This window comes from Balaenoptera physalus (assembly GCF_965194825.1).
Source record: "Balaenoptera physalus genome assembly, chromosome: 11".
NCBI lineage: Eukaryota > Metazoa > Chordata > Mammalia > Artiodactyla > Balaenopteridae > Balaenoptera > Balaenoptera physalus.
The window spans coordinates 78,587,639-78,609,169 of record NC_138896.1 but is presented as its reverse complement, the minus strand read 5'-3'; the positions used below and the strand labels follow the sequence as shown (position 1 = coordinate 78,609,169).

Below are 21,531 nucleotides of genomic sequence, written 5' to 3'. Positions count from 1 at the left end.
CTGGACTCAGTTTCCCACCTGTGAAACAGAGATGTCTCTAAACTCATTTTAGCTCTGATATGGGTCTAAGGTATGACTTTTTGACAGAAAGTGAAAAATAGTTCTCATATCCCTGTTTCAAAGTCAAATGATTTAATAAGTGCCTTTACATACACATTTCCCGAGGATATGGACTGGAGCTCAAAATGTAATTGGCCGGCTGGCTGTTGACCTTTATTCTGCTCTTGAAAATACTATTGAATGAATTTTTATTTCTTGGGTCCGAGAGTCTCTAGAGAAAGGATCTGGAGGAGCTGAGTTTGGGTGTGGTAAAGTCATTTGGTAGCTGGATGTGGAAGGAGAGAATGGGAAGGGAGAAACCCTTTAAAGTTCTCACAAATCCATCTTCTGAGATTTGATCAAGATAGCTCTGTATCTGTGGAGGAATGGTAGAGTGTAACAGTTAAGGACATGGGTTTTAGAACCACATAGATGTAGATGTAGATTTGAGCCCCAGCTTTGCCTCTTACTAGCCATGCAATCCCAGGCATGTTACCAAATCTCTCTGAATCTCCTTGTTAAATGGGGGTAATAAATAGTGCCTACTGGGACTTCCCTGGTGGTCTAGTGGGTAAGACTCCGTGCTCCCAATGCAGGGGGCCTGGGTTCGATCCCTGGTTGGGGAACTAGATCCCACATGCATGCCGCAACTAAGGAGTCCGTATGCCACAACTAAAGATCCCACATGCCTCAATGAAGATCCCGCGTGCCACAATGAAGACCTGGCACAGCCTAAATAAATAAATAAATATTAAAAAAAAATAGTGCCTACCTTATAGAGTTGTCATGAGGAATAAATGAAGTGATTCAAGACAGTGCCTAGCACAGATTCCACACTCAGCGAACGTGACCCGTGTCCCAGGTCTTATTGACCATAGCTGTTGGTGGCTCCCAGAGAAATGAATCATTAGTGTGTAAGGGCTCAGCAACAATACGGCTGTGAAACATCTTATATCCTGAGTTAAATAGGCCCTGATTTGATTTTGTGGAGGGAAGAAAGCAGCATATTACACAGAAAAGTCAATACTTCATTTTAAAGCCCTGATTCCAGCCATATTTTTACAGCTTTCCCAGAACACCAAGTGGGAGCCATGGAAGGGGAAGTTGATTCAAACCAGATCCTAAAAAAGGCTTGTCTTGATGGAGCACTCAGTGGTATGACTCGGAAAGTGCAAGGCCAGGGTGGTGACCCCAAGTGTCCACCGGGAGAGAAACAATGGGTGACTTTAGGACCTAAATATAGACTATGTGGATGTCACTTAGGGAAGCCACAGTGGGTGGGTCTCTTGGGAGGAGTTCAGAAAGCAGCCCCTGTGTGCCAACCCTTGCTCTGTCAGCCCTCTTTTTCTGAATAACTTTGTCCGTAGTCTAGATTTTCTGCATCCGTTGAGCCCCTGCCTCTGTTTGGCAGCCTTGTTTATGTCCCCATCTCTTCCCTCCCAAATCTTCCTTGTGGCATTTACCACTTCTCTCCCTTGTCTCTGGCAGACCCCACTCACCCCCTGCCATAAGCCCCAGGTGTTCTCACCGCAGTGTTCCTCATGGAGCAGGGATGAGAGCACTGGTCTGGGAGTCAAGAGTTTGGGGTTCTAGGTTTTGCATTAACCTTGGGCAATGTTGAACTTCCCTGGGTACCAGGTTCTCCAATAGAGACAGACATAGCTGGATCCTGGAGGTTGATACTCTGAGTTCACACCCTCACTGCCACTTGACCTTGGGCAAGTTCTTTACTTTTCCTTCTGGGCCTTAGTTACCTCACCTGCGAAATGAAGATGATATAATATCTGCTTCCAATACTATGAAAAGTTTATAAAATAATATCTGTGAAACTCTTAAAACAGTGCATTTTATGATAATGTTCAAAAATACTAGCTATGACTGTGATTGTGATTTGTAGGAAAATAAGACTTGAATAGGATCAGTGTTTCCTAAACTTCGGTCATGTTTCCCATATCCACATACCACTTTTACTGTTATTTTTCACTTACTGTTTTTCTTTAAAATGTCTAGTTGTTTTGTTTTGTTTTGACCTTAGGTTCATCCTAAGTAGTAAGAGCCCTAGAGTCACTAAACATCATAATGTGTTTCCTAAAACACATTATAATAAATACACCTTGGTCTACTGCATATGGTCTGAAATGATATTGTGTCACCACCAGGTCCACTTCCCACACTGAGGACTGCAGAGCCAGTGGCTCTGAGCATCTGAGGCCCAAGATGCTGCCTGCTGTGATTTTGACAGGGCTCCTCTCGCCAGAATGAACAGTCGGCCCATCCTTTCATACATCAGACACTGCCTGAGAACCAGCTTTGTGCCTGACTCTGTGCCAGGTGCCAAGATGGCCAAAATATGGGTCTTTGTAGCCCCTACTGTCTTCTCTAAATGGGGCATTACCAACCTAGAGAAAACGGGGTAGGGAGAGCCACAAAATGACCCAACTGCTGAAATCCCACCATAAGAGAAGCCAGGGCCACTCTCTGCCTGGAATCTCTGGGTGTGGGTAAAGGAGTATATCTCAGTCAGCTTTTGCTGAGTAACAACTACCCCAAACTCAGTAGCAAACAATAGCAAGCATTTATTCCTATGCTCACAGGTGTGCAGGTTGGCTGCATAGTCTGCCCCATTCAGGTCCCTTAGCTACCCATGTGTATATTCTTCTCCTGTGCAGGTCAGAAGATCCCAGAGGAGCAAGCAGCAATACACAATGTCTCTTAAGGCCTAGGCTCAGAACTGGTACATTGTCCTGTCCATCCATATTCCACTGGCCAGAGCAAGTCACAGTACCAAGCCATGGAGGTCAGGGAAGGACATAAAAGTTTGCTGAAGAATAAATTAATATACCAGAGAGATCATCACTATTTACTCACTCAACCTACATTTATTAAGTGACTACTATGTGGAGTACTCTGCCATGTTGGGGGAGATAAATATGGTACTAATAAGTGATGAAGATGATGAAAACATCTAACCTAAGGCCTGGCATGTATTAGGTCCTAAATAAATATTCTATGAATGAATATCTGCTAGTACCTTTGAGATGCTAACTAGAGATGAGTGTTTCACATGGGTTATCTCATTCTCTCCTCCCAACTCTCCCCCTCAAATCCCCCCCCGCTTTGGGCAAGTACAGTCATCCCAGGTCAAACAAGTGGGATACTGTCTTGGCCTGTTAAATGCTTGTGATCTTCTGACGTGAGCAAGGGGAGCACTGGTAAAGACACAGCAGCAGGGAGAAGGCGTGTGCAAACAGATTATCCCTGATGTGAGGGGAAAGAGTGGGCTTTGCACCAAAGAGGCTCCGGTTCAAATCCCTTGTGTGTTTATCCCCATGTACACCTCGTGCACTGTCTTGGGTGCTAACTCTTCAGGCACCCACCATGGGCTAAGAATTTAGTGTGGTAATTAGCCTCTCATGGTTTCTTTACATCACTAGCCCCCTGCCTTCTTGAGGTCACATGCATCTTGGAATGTTCTCTTTAGAAAACTGCACATAGTTGTGAAAATGTCTGTGCAGACCCCTGGCCGCAGGTAAAGAACTCTGCTCTAATGATTCATTCCATCCCCGCCCTCTTCTCTTTCCTTCCATCTCTTAAACACTTCATCCAGTGGAAGAAGCATTTTTCCACATTTGTATGCCAGTGTCAGGCTCAGGGTCTAACTCATATTAGTTGCCCAATGAGTGTCTTTTAAAGCAGCGAGAGAATGAGAATGAAGGTGTTGGTGATAGTTCATTTGCACGTGCATAGAGTCACAGAACTTTCTGACTGGATGAGATAGGAAAGCTCACATATTTTATAGATGATAAAACTGAGACCCAGAGAGGTTATTTCACCTGCTCAAAGGCACACAGCTAATGATGATGATGATGATGATGATGATGATGATGGTAATGGTAATAAAATAATATTTTCCTCCAAGCAGATGACTTATGCTCAGATACAATTAGGTCTCATTCCCTCAGTACCTGGATAGAAAATGTTCTGATCTATCAAGTTGAAGGATCATGTTGCAAAACTGTTTTCTTTCTTTTTTTTTTCTTAACATGGAAGAACTGTATTTATTTTTGAGTGAGATGAAATGTGATAAAACAGCATGTTTATATCATTGTATGTAACATACACAATTTTGTAGTCTGAAAGACTATGCACTGAAATGTTAAAACTGGTTTATTTAGTAGAATAAAAGGTAATTGAACATTAGAAAAAATTCTACCTAGATATAGTTTGAGTTTACTACAATAGACAGTATTTTTTAATCGTAATGGCAACTATCATGGACTGTTTATACCTAACTGCCATTCGTGTTTCTTTCCTACTAACAAAACCCTGTCTCACAGGCAAAAAGACGTCAGTGCCAGGGGACAAACTGGTCCACCCATCCCTCTTTGCCAGTGCCCATCCAAGGGTGAAAACTGTTTTCTTGACCTTCATAGCCAAAGCTAAAGACACAGATGATGGAAACATATATGCCATATATCAACCATAGAACCATTGTCGCGTCAGCCCTTTAGGGCAGAGCCCTTGCCGCCCACCTCTTTCTCTGGGTCTCCCCTTTCCACTCTGTCCCTCAGTCTGTGTGCACAGACTGCTGAGAACGCAGGGGGGTTGGGGCTGGGACAGGACATTTGTTAGGCCAAGGGGCCAGGTCAAGCCAAGGGGCCAGGTCAAGCCAAGGGGTGGAAGGTGGGTTAGGGTCGGTGCAGGGGAGGAATTTGTTCCCGCAGAGTCCTGGAAATCTTATTTGGAGCCATTCTTCTATTCTTAGTTTTGAAGGCACTTTGTTCTCTGGTGCATTGTTTTAACAGCCACCAGGAAATCAGGCCCTGCTCAGGGTCAGCGATGCCACTGGTTCCTGCCTGTGGCCGCCCAGGTGGGAAGTGTACTGGTTTGTTTCAGGGCTGATTGTTCGTCATCAAGATCATTGCCGCCCTTTCTCCTTTTGTTGCCCACCCTGTGTGCATGGGGCAGGGAAGGGCTAGGAGGAAAAAGAGATTCCAGTGAGTCTGTTTTTCTTTATAGCAATAGTAACTACACTTATTTCTGTGTAAAAGGAAAAATGCTAGAATCCAGGTCTTAACAGGGCACTGTGCCCTCCGGAGCAGCATTGTCCAATAGAAACAGAATGTGAGACACGTGTGTAAATTTAAATGTCCTAATAGCCACATTAAAGGAGGTAAAAAGAAACAGGTGAAATTAATTTAATGATTTATTTAACCCAGTATATCAAAATATTAGCATTTCAACATATAATCAACATAAAAATTATTATGGAGACATTTTACATTCTTTTTTTCATACTAAGTCTTTGAAATCCAGTGTTTATTATCTACTTAGAGCACATCTCACTTCAGATTAGCCACATTTCACGTGCTCAGTACCCACGTGTGTGCTCATGGTAGCCATTGGACAGTGCAGGTCTAGAGCAGCACCGTCCAGTAGAACTTTTTACAGTGATACTAATGTTTTGTATCTGCACTGTCTCACACAGAGGCCACTAGCCACAGATGGCTGTTGAGCACTTCACATGAGGCTAGTGCTGAGGAGCTGAGTTTTAAATGTTATTTAATTTTAATTAATTAAAATTTAAATTTAAACAGCCACATGTATCTAGTGGCTACCATACTGGATAGCATAACTCTAGAGATTTGATCTTGTTAGAGAAATATAAATTTAAACTTAACCAAGGTATCATTTTTCATCTACCACATTGACGGAGATTAAAAAGTTGGATAACACTGCTTGGCAAGGGTAATAGGACCTCTCATGCATGGCAGTGGGAGTATAAATTAGAACAGTCTTTACAGAGGACAGTTTGACAATGTTTATCAAACTTACAAATATACGTTCCCTTGGACCCAGCAGTTTCACTCCTGGATATTAATGTCGCAGAGTCTCTCACATGTGTAGATTGATTTCTATAGAAGGATATTTGCTGCAGCAAAAGATTGGAAACCACATACGTATCCAGTTAATGGGGGGACTGAATAAATAAGCTATAGTACATTTTAAAAATGTAATTTGCAACTATTGAAAAAATGAGGCCAATTTTAATTTGATGTCCAAGCTATAATGTTAAGCAAGTGTAGAGCAGTGCATATAGTATGATGCCATTTGGATAAAAGAAATGACTAGCCTATTTACGTCTAGAGCAGCTCTGGAAAAATGTAGAAGGAACCAATCACAGTGGTTGCCTCCTGGGAGAGGAAGGGATGGATGTGGGAAAGAAGTCTACTTATTATTGTACGGCATACCCTTTTGGAATTTAATCCAATGCACTTCAATTACTTATTCAAAACATAAGTATTTAAAACACAAAAAAGTAAACTCCAAGGGAAGGGTGAATCAGAGAAGGCTTCCTAGAGGAGGTGACCTTTGGACGGGGTTACAAGAGATACACAGGAGTCTTAGCAGGAGGAAAGCTGAGGCTCAGAGGCACGAACAAGCAGAACAGGACAGGCATGCGTGTGTACCTGGAGGTGGGTAGAGTACCAGTATATAAAGTAGAGCAGTAAGGGAGTTTGGACAGACACGAGACTGGCTAAATGGGAAGGGTTTTTGCGCAGAATTCGGACTTAACTCTATGAGCCATAGGCAGCCATTCACGCTTTGAGGGAAGTGGGAAATGACATGATTGTGTTTGTGTGAAAGACAACTTTTGGCAGAATGTAGGGCGATTTAAAACAGTGGTTCTAAAGTGTGATCCAAGGAGCTCCTGAGACCTAGAAAGTACTAACTACGTAACTACAGAACAGATTTTCTTCGTATGCGTCAACCAAAATAACACACCACAACAGATTCATTACAGAAGCAGATATGTGAATCCAGCTATCTTCTGTGCAGCCAGCCATTAAAGAGAGTTATAAAAGTATGAAGCAATGCTGCTTTTCTCCCTATGTTTTCTGTTTTGGAAAATATAGTTAATTTTCATTAAAATTTGATAATTAGATTAAGAAGTAATAATACACTCATTACTTTTTTTTTTTTTAAATTATTATTTATTTATTTATTTATGGCTGTGTTGGGTCTTCGTTTCTGTGCGAGGGCTTTCTCCAGTTGTGGCAAATGGGGGCCACTCCTCATCACAGTGCGCGGGCCTCTCACTATCGTGGCCTCTCTTGTTGGGGAGCACAGGCTCCAGACGCGCAGGCTCAGTAATTGTGGCTCACGGGCCCAGTTGCTCCGCGGCATGTGGGATCCTCCCAGACCAGGGCTCGAACCCGTGTCCCCTGCATTGGCAGGCAGATTCTCAACCACTGCGCCACCAGGGAAGCCCCTCATTACTTTTTAAAAGAAAGAAATTTTTTAATTCTTAATTTTATTTTCTAATAGTGCAAATATTGATATAACCAACATAAACAAAAGCTCTTGGGGCCCTCAATAGTTTTTAAAAGTATAAAGGGGTCCTGAGACCAAAAATTTTGAGAACCACCAGTCTAGAAGCAAGGAGGCCCAGTGTGCTTATAATTCTGGTTGGATCAAAATAAACTATAGGGAAACAAATGCAGCTATCCAAACATGAGTCAGGTAGGAGGCATGAACTAGCAGTGTTGGAGCTGATGTGTGTTTTGCATATCCACGTGCAATGTAGTGGTCTGGGCAGGTATGTGTGAGAGGAGGAGCCTGATTGATGGATGGGTTTTGACTGATGGAAATGTTGGTGCATGTCCTATACTCCATCTACGTACTAAAAGATATTCCTGTTATGTCCAGTCCTTTGCTGTTATAAACATCCTGAGCATCCCTCAAGTACAGGCCTCTAAGTGCCCACCACCTGCAAGAATTACGCTAGACTATGTCCTTAAAAGTGGGATGCTGGGCAGGAAAACATGCCTATCCTCAGCTTGACTGGAAGCTGTCAAGTTACTCTCCAGTCTGTAACTCTCCCTGTAGCCTTGGATGAGAATCCTCATTTCTCCAACCCTTAGTATTGTCAGGCTTTTAATTTTGCCAATCTGATGGATGGATGTGAAATGACATCTTGTTGTTTTAACCGCATACACACACACACACACACACACACACACACACACACACACACACACACACACACACACACACACACACACACGTCTTCTTGATCCACTCATCCACATGGGCACTTAGGTTGTTTCTATATCTTGGCTGTTGTAAATAATCGGGCATTAGCCTTGAGTCCTCAAAAGATATTCAGGGAAGGTGCCTTTGTCCACTCATTCAGCCCACATTGGTGGATCACCTTCTTTGTGTAGTGCACTGGGCTATGCTGGAATCTGGACACAGACATTGTGTTTCAAAACCATAATTTACAGCTAGGATTATTGTCATCTGTGACTTTGAGGCAAAAACAGAATATCATATTTATTTCTAGAAAGCGTTTCCCAATCTCTGCCATTCTCATTCCCCCTGCCCCTTACCCAGCAATCTCCTTGGCTACGTGTTGTCATACACGCATACGATGTTAGAAGGAAACTTTGGAGGTCACCTGGTCCAATGCCCTCATCTTACAGATAACGAAACTGAGATCCAGAGCAGGAATGTGAAATGCCTAAGGTCATACAGTTAGTTCGGTGACCTTAAAAAATAGGTAACCACTGGGTAATTGTTCTCTATTTTGCTACTTATGCATCAGATAAGAGAGTAACGACACTTGTGACCTGGCAACTTCTGATGAAAATTTATAAAGCAGACCTATAAATAGTGCACATTGTAAGAAAGCTAGAGAATATATACAAATGTAAGTTTTAAAAACTACTTAGGTTTAAACTTTCTTTTCTTCACAGAAGCATTTTGTATTTGTGGTCAAGGTGTCTAGACATTTTCAACATAGAGGGTTTTTTAATTCCTCATTTGAGTGATTTTCATCATCAAAATATTTTTTATAATATACCCTAAAGTGGGCATCACTTGGTCCTAATGATATGAAGCATAAATTTGAGAGCCAGGACAGTGGCAACAGAGAGGGGTGAAACCTCCCACGCAGCTGACCAGGAAACAGATCCAGCAGGCCTCACTTCCCGGTCACTCCCCAAAGCTTAGCCTCCACCCCTCCCCTCCCAAAAAGGGGAAGGAAGAAGGTTCAGAAAAGATAATGTGCCCATCCTTTAACAAAGCTTGGCTAACCCTTTGGGTCCCCCAAGTGCTCCTGTTTCCTGTGGCTAAAGTTAGACCTGTTAGATACGAATTTCATTTTTAATCCATGACTGGGCAGACAGAGGGCTACAGATCTTCTCCAGAAAGGACGGGCATGTGTTGGGGGTGGGTGGGTGGGGTAGGAGTCTCTTTTTTCACTCATTCCAGGGAAGAGGGCAACAGAGTGTCACTTTTTCTGTACTTGTCAGGAGCAGCAAGATCGTGGGCCAGTTACTTTGTGTGACAGTTATGAGAGGGAGTTTCCACAAAGAAAGTGTTTCCTAAACCTCACTCATTTATGAATCATCTTTTACCATAGCCCTTAACATTGTAAAACACTTAATAGTTTTCTACAGACCGACAGTTTTTCCCTTATGGTTATCTTTAATGGAAAGGTTATATTATTATAATATAAAACCAGTGTGCTGGCCCAAATTTGAATATAAGTATTAAGATAAATAGATACCCACAAAACAGAGTAACTACATTCTAGCTAGATGCTGTTGCCCGAGTCTCTTTGCACCCTGGAGAGAGAGAAAGATTGAGGTTGGTAAGCACTGGGTGGGTGTTAAAGGTGAGGTAGCCCCAGTCTGATGGACTGAGAATGGACAGTGAATTGAAAACACGATAACTTTCCTACGTGATCTGCTGCTGGGTAAAGCCTGTCAGAGCAGACTCTCCCAGTGCCCCACTCATATTGCCTAGGCTCACTCCAGAAATCACCTCCAGAGTCCCCTAGACCCATTTATGACTTCCTGTGTCCTTCAACTTGCAGGCGTTTCCAGCCAAGGGGGTTAACATCCCGAGGGGCCCCTCCCCATCAGTGAGAGGCAGGAGTTGGTGGATTAAATACTTCCACCTCCCCACCCCTTAGTGGAAAATTATGAGGTGTGTCTTACACAGTCTCTCAGGGGGGCCCCAGTGGGTTTTACTCCGGCTGCCCACAGCTGTAACCTGGTGGCTTTACAGCTTTTTGTGGCCTCCCTCCTTTTGCCACCTCACTTTCCCACTCCCCACCAGTTCTTCCTGGGGATCACCTCCCACGTAAACAGCTTATACCTAAATCTTTACCCAGGATCTGCTTTGGGGGGAGCCCAAACCAAGGCAGCTGGTAAGCATACTGCCTAAAATGATCTTACAAATCACAAGGTACCAGACTGATCCTTTGGGAAACAGTACCCCAAGGTATATATCCAAATGGTGTAAAGCAACATCACTTTTCTTTCTTTAAAGTTCAAAAATATATTGAAATTCTTGGTGTTCAGCTCTCTCTGCCATTTTCCCTAACATATTGGTGATACTCTGTTCTGATGAGTAACATCGTTTTCCATTTTTGCTGTTCCTCTTTCAATATGGTATTACAATTTGCTAACAAACTTAGTGTTTCCAAATTTGCCTGTGAATTTAATTTACCGTGTGGCACTTGTCAGTTGTTTGTCAGTCTGAGCTATCCAGTGAGTGGAGCGGCACAGTCTGTGGCTACTGAAAGTAAGTGTTTGTTAATGCATCAGTGATGAGCCCAGGCTAAAATGCAGCAGGCAAGTATTGCCAGACTCAGAGAGCCACTTTCTGGCAAACCTTTTACAATATCCTGAGGAGAGCCAGGGCTTTAAAATTAGGGAGATTAAAAAAGTACTTCTGCAAGATGAAGTTTCTGTTTTGGCCTGAGTCTTATTGGCAGGTTGAAGGCAGGACTGAAGTTCTAATGGGGAAAGTACTTCTTATCTTCAGGGTTGGGCCCGTGCCAGGGAGGTCCTGTCCTGTGAAACCTATCAATAGATTGTTCAGAGAGTGGTGAAGTCCAGGGTGAGATATATCCCACAAGAAGTCAGAAGCATCTTTAATTGGCATGGGATCAAGAAATTCAAGAGGAAGGCAGGAACAGGGCCACCTTCATGGACAGAGTTCTGCACTCAGCAGGGCTCCACTATGTGGGCACATAACGTCCAATAAATATTTGTTTAATATTTGAACAAATCAATGCTTGGTAGTCAAACTTGCTTTGGGTTTTTAGGGATGGTGGCGTCAGAATGAGTATTCATCACAGAAGAGCCCCTATACATTCTTTCCTTCCCAAGACCGACTACGTAATTTGCAGGGGCCAGTGAAAAATGAAAATTCAGGTCCCTTGTTAAAAAAGTTAAGAATTTCAAGATGGTGACCGCAAAGCTTTATACTCTATGTGCCCACATAATAGAATGCGCTAGAAGTACCACAGTAAGTGAACTTGATCTGGTTTCCACATTCATTGAACTTAGCTTGAGGGAGGAGACAGACGTTAATCAAGTTATCACACAAGTAAAGGGTAACATTTTAATAGGGTCAGTACAACCAAGAGGAGGCACATGAGGCTGAGAGGCTATAACTGGGAGATTTAATCTGGTTTGGAGCTATCTTGGATGTCAGGCTGATATCTGAAGGATGAGGAGGAGTTGGCTGAGAGAAAAGGGGGAGGAAAGAGGGTTCCAGGCAGAGGAAACATGGGGAAAGAGGAATTGGGATTATGGGAGGATGGAGCGCAGAGCAAAGGGAATGAGGTTAGAGACGAGAAGTAGACCAGGCATCAGCCCAGTGATCCAGCGGAGGGGGGGAGAAGAGGGGGTGCCCGGAAGCAGCCCTCGGCTCCCTCCCCTGGAGGCACAGAGGGTGGGGGCCTTGGCTTGACGGCTACTTGTGGAGGTTTGGATTCAGGATTTGTTCCTGGTGTCTAAGACTTTGGTAAGAAACTTACAGAGGCTGATGCTTACCTGCAAATCTTGATAGAACAGTTAAAGCTTTTTGATGACAAACTTCAAAACTGCAAAGATGATGAACAGAGAAAGAAAATTGGAACTCTCAAAGAGACAGCAAATAGCATGGTAGAATCAATTAAACACTGCATTGTGTTGCTGCAGATCACTAAAAGTACTATTAATCCTATGGATGCAATATATCAACCTAGTCCCTTGGAACCTGTGATCAACACAATGCCCTCCCAGACTGTCTTACCTCCAGAACCCACTCAGTTGTGTAAGTCAGAGCAGAGCGTCCATCTTCTCTACCAGTTGGACCTGTATTAGCTACTACCTTGGGACATCATCAGACTCCAACACCAAATAGTACAGGCACTGGGCACTCACCACCTAGTAGCAGTCTGACTTCTCCAAGCCATGCCAACTTGTCTCCAAACATAGTCCTGGAGTTCTCTTATTCTAGCAGTGAAGATGAATTCCATAATGCGGTTGAATTCCATCAGAGTGGCTCTTCCCCACAGTACTTAATAGATTCCTCTGGTTCTGCCTCAGTCTTGATACACAGCAGCTCAGGAAATAGTCTAAAGCGCCCAGATACCACGGAATCACTTAATTCTTCCATGTCCAATGGAACAAGTGATGCTGACCTTTTCTATTCACATGATGATAGAGATGATGAAGGGGAGGCAGGGTTGGTGGAAGAGCACAAGAGTGTTATCATGTATCTGTTGTCACAGGTTAGGCTTGGAATGGATCTTATTACTAAGGTAGTTCTTCCAACATTTACTCTTGAAAGAAGATCTCTTTTAGAAATGTATGCAGACTTTTTTGCACATCCGGACCTGTTTGTGAGTATTAGTGACCAGAAGGATGCCAGAGACTGAATGGTTCAGGTTGTAAAATGGTACCTCTCAGGCTTTCACGCAGAAAGGAAAGGATCAGTTGCCAAAAAGCCATACAACCCCATTCTGGGCGAGATCTTTCAGAGTCACTGGACATTACCAATGATACTGAAGAGAATGTGGAGCTAGTTTCAGAAGGACCAATTCCCTGGGTTTCCAAGAATAGCGTAACATTCGTGGCTGAGCAGGTTTCCCATCATCCACCAGTTTCAGCCTTTTATGCTGAGTGTTTTAACAAGAAGATACAATTCAATGCTCATATCTGGACCAAATCACAATTCCTTGGGATGTCAATTGGGGTGCACAACATAGGACAGGGCTGTGTCTCATGTCTAGACCCTGATGAACGTTACATTCTCACCTTCCCCGATGGTTATGGAAGGTCTATCCTTACAGTCCCCTGGGTGGAACTAGGTGGAGAATGCAATATTAATTGTTCCAAAACTGGCTAAAGTGCCAATATCGTCTTCCACACTAAACCTTTCTGTGGGGGCAAGAAGCACAGAATTACTGCTGAGATTTTTTCTCCAAATGACAAGAAGTCTTTCTGCTCAATTGAAGGGGAACGGAATGGTGTACTGTATGCAAAATACTCAACAGGAGAAAATGTAGTTTTTATAGATACCAAGAAGTTGCCTGTAATCAAGAAGGAAGTGAGGAAGTTGGAAGACAGAATGAGTACGAATCCCACTGCCTTTGGAAGGATGTCACTTTCAACTTAAAAATCAGAGACATTGCTGCAGCAAATGAAGCTAAGCATAGACTTGAAGAAAGACAAAGAGCAGAGCCCGAGAAAGGAAGGAAAAGGAAATTCAATGGGAGACAAGGTTATTTCATGAAGATGGAGAATGCAGGGTTTATGATGAACCATTACTGAAATGTCTTGGTGCTGCCAAGCATTATGTTGGGAAATGCAAAGTTTGCTCCTGGTGACCAGGGCAGGAGGCATAATGAAGTAACAGTCTTCCTTTGGGAGAACCTATTCACTCCCTTCTTATTGCAGTGGTTCCTGTCTCAGGGATACTGGACTTTCTGATGCAGATGAACAATTGAAGCGAGAAAAGCTTCCCTTTTTCCTGTTCTGTGGCAGTTACAATGTTGACTTGGGTCTTGAGAAAAACTTCAGGTTTTAAAAACAAGATGTCTGCTCCTTTTCCAAATCCCATGTTATAAATCCTAGTCTCAAACTCTGCGCTCTAGTATTGCTGTTGAAATATACAACATCTGTTTCCTAGTTCATATAATCTTTGGTTCTCTCTCTATATATATATTCACATATATACATGTATATAATATAGGTGATGCCAGATTTTTCATAAATACGCCATCTACTGTAAATATTGGTTCCTCTGAGTTGTTTTAGAAATTTTAGCGCAACATATTAAAAATCACGTGTTAGGAAATTTCGTAGTCTCACCTACAATAACTTTAATTTTGGAATTGAACTATATTAAATTGTATCTAACTCTGGACTACAGTTTAATTATACTCAGTGCTTCTTAAGGCTTCATAAAGTAATTTTTCCAACCTTTAAAACAAAAAGTAGACCAGACCTGACTTTGCACAGGGTCTTAAGGACACTAACAAGTCTTGAGAAATTCGGGACCGTGTTCATGACTAACAATAACACAAAAATGAGTAAAATTATTCACCCTTAATTTCTCTTCACATAAACTGAGAAAGGAAATTGCCTCATTACAGTTCTCATCCTTATTAATAGGAGATGATGTTTTTCCACATAAACAATCATGTTCATGGACGCTGGCCAGTCAGAACAGGCACCACGTATGGAACCAGCACACATCCATGAGCACTGGCCAATCAGAACAGGCATTAGGGACTGTGTGTGGAAAGAGAGAACTTGAACCTTTAATGATGAGGGGTCTTTAGGAGCTCTAACTCCGCATCTATCCCCATCTTTGCTTGGTTGGCTCCATCCCATCACTTAGGTGTCATCTCAAATGTTCCTCCTCTGAGAAGCTTCCCTGACCTCTCTCTCCGGTAGTTTCACCCCTCCCCACCTTTCATAGGCTTTCATATTACCCTGGTCTACTTTCTTCATAACACTTAGTACACCCTAAAACTAGCTTTTTTATTTGCTTATTGTTTTATCATCTCTGTCCCCTCTGAGGGCAGGGACCATATCTCTTTGGTTAACCAATGTATCTACAGCAGCTCGCACAGTGCCTGGCACCTAATAGGTACTCCATAAAATATTTGTTGAATGAATGAAACTATAGAGTGAAATTCATTCATCTGAGTCTCTTGTTGTTCCTGGGTTATTTATTTATTTATGCATGCATGCATGCATGCTGCTCCGGGTCTCAGTTGTGGCATGCAGGATCTTTAGCTGCGGCATGAGAACTCTTAGTTGCAGCACGCATGCGGGATCTAGTCCTCCGACCAGGGATCGAACCCAGGCCCCCTGCGTTGGGAGCATGGAGTCTTAGCCACTGGACCACCAGGGAAGTCCCTGTATTTCTATTGCCAAGAAATGAGAAATATTGTGGGTCCCAGAATCAAAAATGGAATTTTATGGATGGCACATCTTGGTGTTTTAGTCTTTCTGAAAAGAAATTCTACAGCTTTATATTCTCTATTTTGGGTTCATTTGTTCATGTGTGTCAGTCAACAAACATTTGTTGATCTTTTTCTGTGTGCTGGATTAGGCCTTAGAAATGCCCAGGAAAGTTCTGGACATGAAAGAATTCTACTCTTAGTAAAACACTGATTTCCTGGGAAATGGATTAAATGCTGTATGAATATGCTTTGATTCTGCAAAATCCAGATCTCAGTTTCAGACCTCAGGATAAAAGTGATTGGGATGGGCTTTGAAGCAAAAATTCAGGATTAGAAAATTTAGCACAAAGTCCTTTCCCCCTCCCTGCAGCCCACTTGTGGCTTATCACAACTTTTGCTTTTTTACTCAAAACTTGACAGGACATGATAGTGCTGCTGAAGGAAGGATTCGCTGAATACCTGCATGTCCCTGGTGTTTGGCGGCCCTTTACCTCTCTCCTATAATTTGGGGTTGTGATGAGGCCCTCCTCCACTTTCAGAGACAGCTGCAGAAGGAAAATGTCCCTCTAATCACAGGTGACATCTTTCCAGACACCACATCAGAAATGGTAACTAACTTTCACGTTATTGTTCTGACAGCTTCTCTGCAGACTATTGCCAGGAGCATTTTCTCAAGTTAGTCAAGACTAGTCTGAAAACTGGTGGCCTCCTTTGTGCTAATGAACTCTAGTTGGACAAGGAGAGAGGTCCAGTCCTTCCAGAGGCCACATTCTGAGGAACTACATTAAGATACATTGTTGGCATATTCAGGTACATTGTTTTGAGGGGAGGGGTATTACCTATTACACAGTTATTTTCCTTTTAGCTGTTTCTTTCTACTGAGAGAAACATCTTTAGAAATAAAGAGCCTCTTGTGAGAATTTCCAGTTTTGTTTGGAAGAGAGCTATTTTGATCAAATAAGCCTTAAATTATATTCTTCTCAGGCCTAAGGAATTGTGTCCCAGCTAATACCCAACCAAGTTCTGCTGAAGTGCCTGGACAGACTCACTCCCTTGTAGGATCACAGAGCCTGCAGGCACCAAGGGTTAGCAGATCCTGCAGAGCTGAGCCCTGAGGGCCTAAGGCCCCCTGGAGTTGGGCAATGGGTGGATATCAGATGCCTTGAAGAGGAATGAGTGTCTATGGGCTTGTCTTTTTCTTGAGGAGCAGTGAGAGTGTGGAGCTTATTTGTGAACTTATTTTACTTTTGGCAACTTAGTATTATTTCAAACTTATAGAAAAGTTGCAAGTCTAAAATAAGATACTTCTGAATACTCTTTACCCACCCTTCACTGATTGTTTACATTTGCTTTCTCTGTATCTCTCTCTGTGTATCAGTCTCTAGATAGATAGATAGATAGATAGATAGATAGATAGATAGTTAAAGATAGATAGAGATATAGAATATATATATTTAACATATAAATGTAAATTATTTTTCTTCCTATTTGAGAATGAATTGCAGACATTACACCCCTTTAGCCCCAGATACTTCAGTGTAAGAACAAGAGCATCCTCACACAGTATAATTATCAGAAGCAGAAAATTTAATGTTGACAAAATAGATTAACTCCTCCACCATTCTTTTTTTTTAATTAATTTATTTTATTTATTTTATTTTTGGCTGTGTTGGGTCTTCATTGCTGCATGTGGGCTTTCTCTAGTTACAGCAAGCAGGGGCTACTCTTCGTTGCGGTGCGCGGGCTTCTCATTGCGGTGGCTTCTCTTGTGGCGGAGCACGGGCTCTAAGCACGCAGGCTTCAGTAGTTGTGGCGCTTGGGCTCAGTAGTTGTGGCTTGCGGGCTGTAGAGCGCAGGCTCAGTAGTTGTGGCACACAGGCTTAGTTGCTCTGCGGCATGTGGGATCTTCCTGAACCAGGGCACGAACCCGTGTCCCCTGTATTGGCAGGCAGATTCTTAACCACTGCACCATGAGGGAAGCCCCCACCATTCATTTTTAAAGTTTGCCAACTGTCACAATAATGTATTTTATAGCTGTTGTTATTCCTGGTCTAGAGTCCAATTCAGGATCATGCATTGCATTTATTGTCACATATTCTTTTGTCTCCTTTAATCTGGAACAGTTCCCCAGGCCTTTTTGGTGTTTCTTGATTTTGACAGTTTTGAAGAGTAGAAACCGGTTAGGTTGTACAGTTTCTCTCAATGTGGGTTTATTAGATGTTTCTCCATGACTATCTTTGGATTATGCATTTTAAAAAAATATCTGGAGTGATGGAAGAATACTTTTTTTAAGCTGTGCATTTTTCACAGGAATATGACAGAAGTGATATGGTGTCTTCCTCTGTGTATCACATCAGAGGATACACAGTATCAGTTTGTACCAGTATTGGTGACATTAGCTTTGGTTACTTAGTTCAGGCGGCATTTTCTAAATTTCTCTATTGTAAAGTTACAATTTTTCCCTTTTTAAATTACAAGTAAATTGAAACTGTGGAAGAGTCCTATCCCTCATGAAATGTTAACCCACTAGTTTAGCATCCATCGATGATTTTTTAACTCCATCATCCCTTCTATGTTTATTAGTGTTCTATACAGAAGAGGTGTCCCTTCACCACTTATTTATTCATTTATTTAAATCATATATATTATATTCATTTATTTATATTATGGGGTCATGGATCTCTGTTTTGGCTAGTGAGAGCCCTATAAGCTGGTGCCTCATCCATCATTCTTAGAGTACTTCATTACTTTTGATACATAAACATGTTCCAGGCTCATCTTGTATTTTCCCTACCCCAGCCCTAAAATCAGCCTTTTCTCCAAAGAGCTCTGGGTCCTTTTAGTGGAGAATGGTACTTAGAAACCAAGATCTGGGCACTGGGTGTGTTCATTGCTACTAGGGTGTCATTGCACGAATATGTGTGTATGTGTAACCATGAATTCATTCTGATGCCTCCAATTCCAATCTACCTATATGCATCTATTTTAAAAAACTTTAGGTGTGCCTTCTTTCTTTAGTACAGAGACATGAAGAAGGAAATAACAGTCACTAAATAAAAAGGCAGTTGTCCCAGTACCTAGATAGCCTATAATGGGTGTGTATGTGTGTGTGTATGTGTATATATATATATGTATATATATATATATATATGCACACACATGCTTAGGGTATATAAGTATATGATAGCACCAAATAAAAAGTGATAGTCTCCTTCCTCCTACCCCAGGCTCTGTCTCCAATGAACACTACATGTGCTTCCTTACAGAAAGAAATTTGATTCGTATAACGGGATGTATGTATGTATATGTAAATAGATAGATATAGGTATGTATGTATTTTCCTCTTCTAATTTTAAGAATTTGACACAGTAGGAAACATGCTGTGCATACAATTTTATTATTATTATTATTATTATTATTATTATTATTATTACTATTACTCAATATATCCTGGAGGACCTTCCATACATTGTGTAGCTCTACACTATTCTTTCTAATTGCATAGTATTTCATATTATATGGATGGACCATAGTTTTGTTTAACCAGTTTCTTTTGGTGGACATTTTGTTTCCAGTATTTTGCTACTTATAAACATGCTACAGTAAACATCCTTGTGTGTGGATCTTGGTAAAAGTATATCCATGACTATCCCACCATTATTCCTACCAACTATTTTACTGATAGATATTGTCAAAGTATCTTCCAGAAAGTTTTCTTTGGTTATATAACCTAATCCTTCTGCCTGCAGTATCTAGGGACAGGTTAAATGATGGTGACATTCTGCCTTGACACCTCTAAGGCTCTTGATTGCAAGTCTCCAGCAGTACCGATGTTCCCACCCAGTCAAGGAGATCAAAAAAATGCAAACCAACCTTCCATCTTAAAACTCTAATTAAATCCCTATTTAAATTGTTGTTTCTCACCTTAATTTAAAATTTGCACCTCTAATCTCTCCATGCAAGGATGAACCTCACCTGGTGAATAGAGATACAAAAAAGTAACACTGTGAAAATGGTTCTGCTCCTGTTAGCCCTGAGGGCTTGTGCTTAAAGCATTTGGTCTCTGATTAGTAACCAAATGACAAAAGCCTCCTATTAGTCTTGTTGAGACTCCTTTCTGCTGGAGGAGTGTGTGGATAGACTGTGAAGTGAAGCCTGGAGAAGTAGAAGCTGTGGCTCTCTCTGGCTTCCTGGACTCTTCCCAACCTCTGATCAGAGAGGAAGCAGACTCAGCCCTTTCTGTGTCTTTCTCAAGGGACAGTCAATGTGAAGGTCATTTAACTTTAAATTTCTTCCCAGCCTTATCTTTAAACACTCATGTAAATTGACATTACATTCTTGTTAAAATATACAAATAATGGCTTGCATGGCTTCCCACAAAGTCAAGTTGACGGACCATTTTTATTCTGTGGCTTTACCTGCCTCCTAGTACACTGCTAGTTTTAGAAGCACAAAGCCACGTTCAGCTTGTCTTAGGTTCAGTGCCCTAGAAGCAGACCCGGATACAAGTGTGAGTAATTTATTTGGGAGGTGATCCCCAGAAGCACTGGTGAGGGAGTGGGCAAGAGAAACAGGGAAGGGAAGGAAGCCACTACAGCGTGTGATCATGAACAGGTTAGCTCTGTGGGCAACTGGGGCTCAATCCTGCTGAGGACTTCTAGGAGACTGTGTGGCAGTGATTCTCAAACTTTGCTGCACAATAGACTCATCTGGGGAACTTCTGGAACTCCTGTTGTTCAGAATCCCTGGATAGCAGAAGTCAGGACCCCGGAGCATTTTAAACTCCCCTGGTGATTCCAATGCATAGTCAAGGCTGAGAGACTGTACCTCCAAGTTGTCCCCTCCAGCTTTAGGAAGCTGGGGTGTTTCCCTACCAACTCCAGTTCATCACGGGTTGAGGGCTGCTCCTGGTGACACTAACACCCAAGCATTTCTGGCCTGTAGAAAGCCGAAACATGCCAGGGAATGGTGACTGCTCAGGGGATGTGGGCCAGCAGTATCAGCTACACAATTAGCTGGATATGATATCAAATCCTGGCTTTGTTCACCCACTCACAGAGCAGTTTTAATAAAGTCATTTAAACTGTTTAAGCCTCAGTTTCCTCGTGTGTAATAACTTCTTTGTCCAAGCTGTAAGGATTAGGTATAATATACGGAAAGCACTCAGCATACAGTGGATTCTTAACAGATCGTTGTTTTAAACCCAGCAAGGGGAAGGAGGGAGGGAAGGAAGCGACTCCTTCAGGCAGCCAGAATATGCCATAAAGAAACTGAGCTTTAGCAACTCAGGTTGTGAGTTCTAGTCTGGTTAGACAACACCAACTAGTTCTACCAGGGAATCTTTTTTTTATTTAAAGGAATGTTCTGATCAGTTGTCAGGATTTACAGAGTGGCTTAGCAGGTGCAATCCATTTCTCCAGCGTGTTCCATCTCTGCTTTGTGTGGCAAGTTGCCCCCAGGAGTAGATGATCCAGAGACCAGTGGCCGAAGGGAAGCCTTTCTCTTCCTGTGGATGAATGCCTGCCTGCTAGTATTTGGGGTGCTGCTCAGGAATGCATGGGGTGCTGTGGCTGCTAAGGCATTACCAGCACTGGGGTCTCTCTAGATAGGAAAAGGCAGGAACCCAGCCAAACATGAGTGAAGCACTAAGAACTCTCCTTGTAAAATCAGGTTCCCGATATTATCGTGGGCAATAAACACATTTGAATCTGAATTGTACAGTTGGACCATCTAAGTTGTTTGGTTACATGGAGTAATTCCTTAGAAATTAAGCAATTATTTGGACATTCCCTAAACTATATGGGTAATATTTTTGTTGATAAGGGCCTCAGACAGTTCTGTATGGGAATAATTTTAATAAATAAGAGTTCATTATGCTGGTAAAAATAAGTGAATTAGCAAATAAAGGAGGGCCAGGGAAGCACCAGTGATAATAGTGTGTTATGAACCAAGGATTGTGATTAATCCAGTTCAGTGCACCTGAGATTGGAAGAAAACAATGTAAAATAATTAATAGTAATTATTAGAAGGCTTAGAAAAAAAGTGCTCTGTTTAATTAGATTTTGTGCTTCTTGTCAAATTCCATTGTTGAAAACCTTTGTGAAGATGAGCCCCCTTTCCCACTTTAGATGAGTGCCCATAATGGAGTTTTTCTGGAGCAATCATTCTGGAAAATATACTTGCCAGTGCTCTGCCCTGGATAGACAAGTTTTCTGTCTTCTCTCCTGCTC

The 21,531-nt window shown here is 42.2% G+C and overlaps 1 protein-coding gene and 1 pseudogene across 4 annotated transcripts in view; both read left to right on the top strand.

Annotated features, from left to right (window-relative positions):
* ARHGEF3 (Rho guanine nucleotide exchange factor 3) overlaps window positions 1-21,531 on the top strand; it is a 308,586-nt gene that overhangs the window by 136,841 nt on the left and 150,214 nt on the right. The gene's annotated exons all lie outside the window — the stretch shown is intronic.
* On the top strand, window positions 9,284-15,032 carry LOC309638587 (oxysterol-binding protein-related protein 9 pseudogene; annotated as a pseudogene). The gene has a single exon. The product of its transcript is annotated as an oxysterol-binding protein-related protein 9 pseudogene (transcript).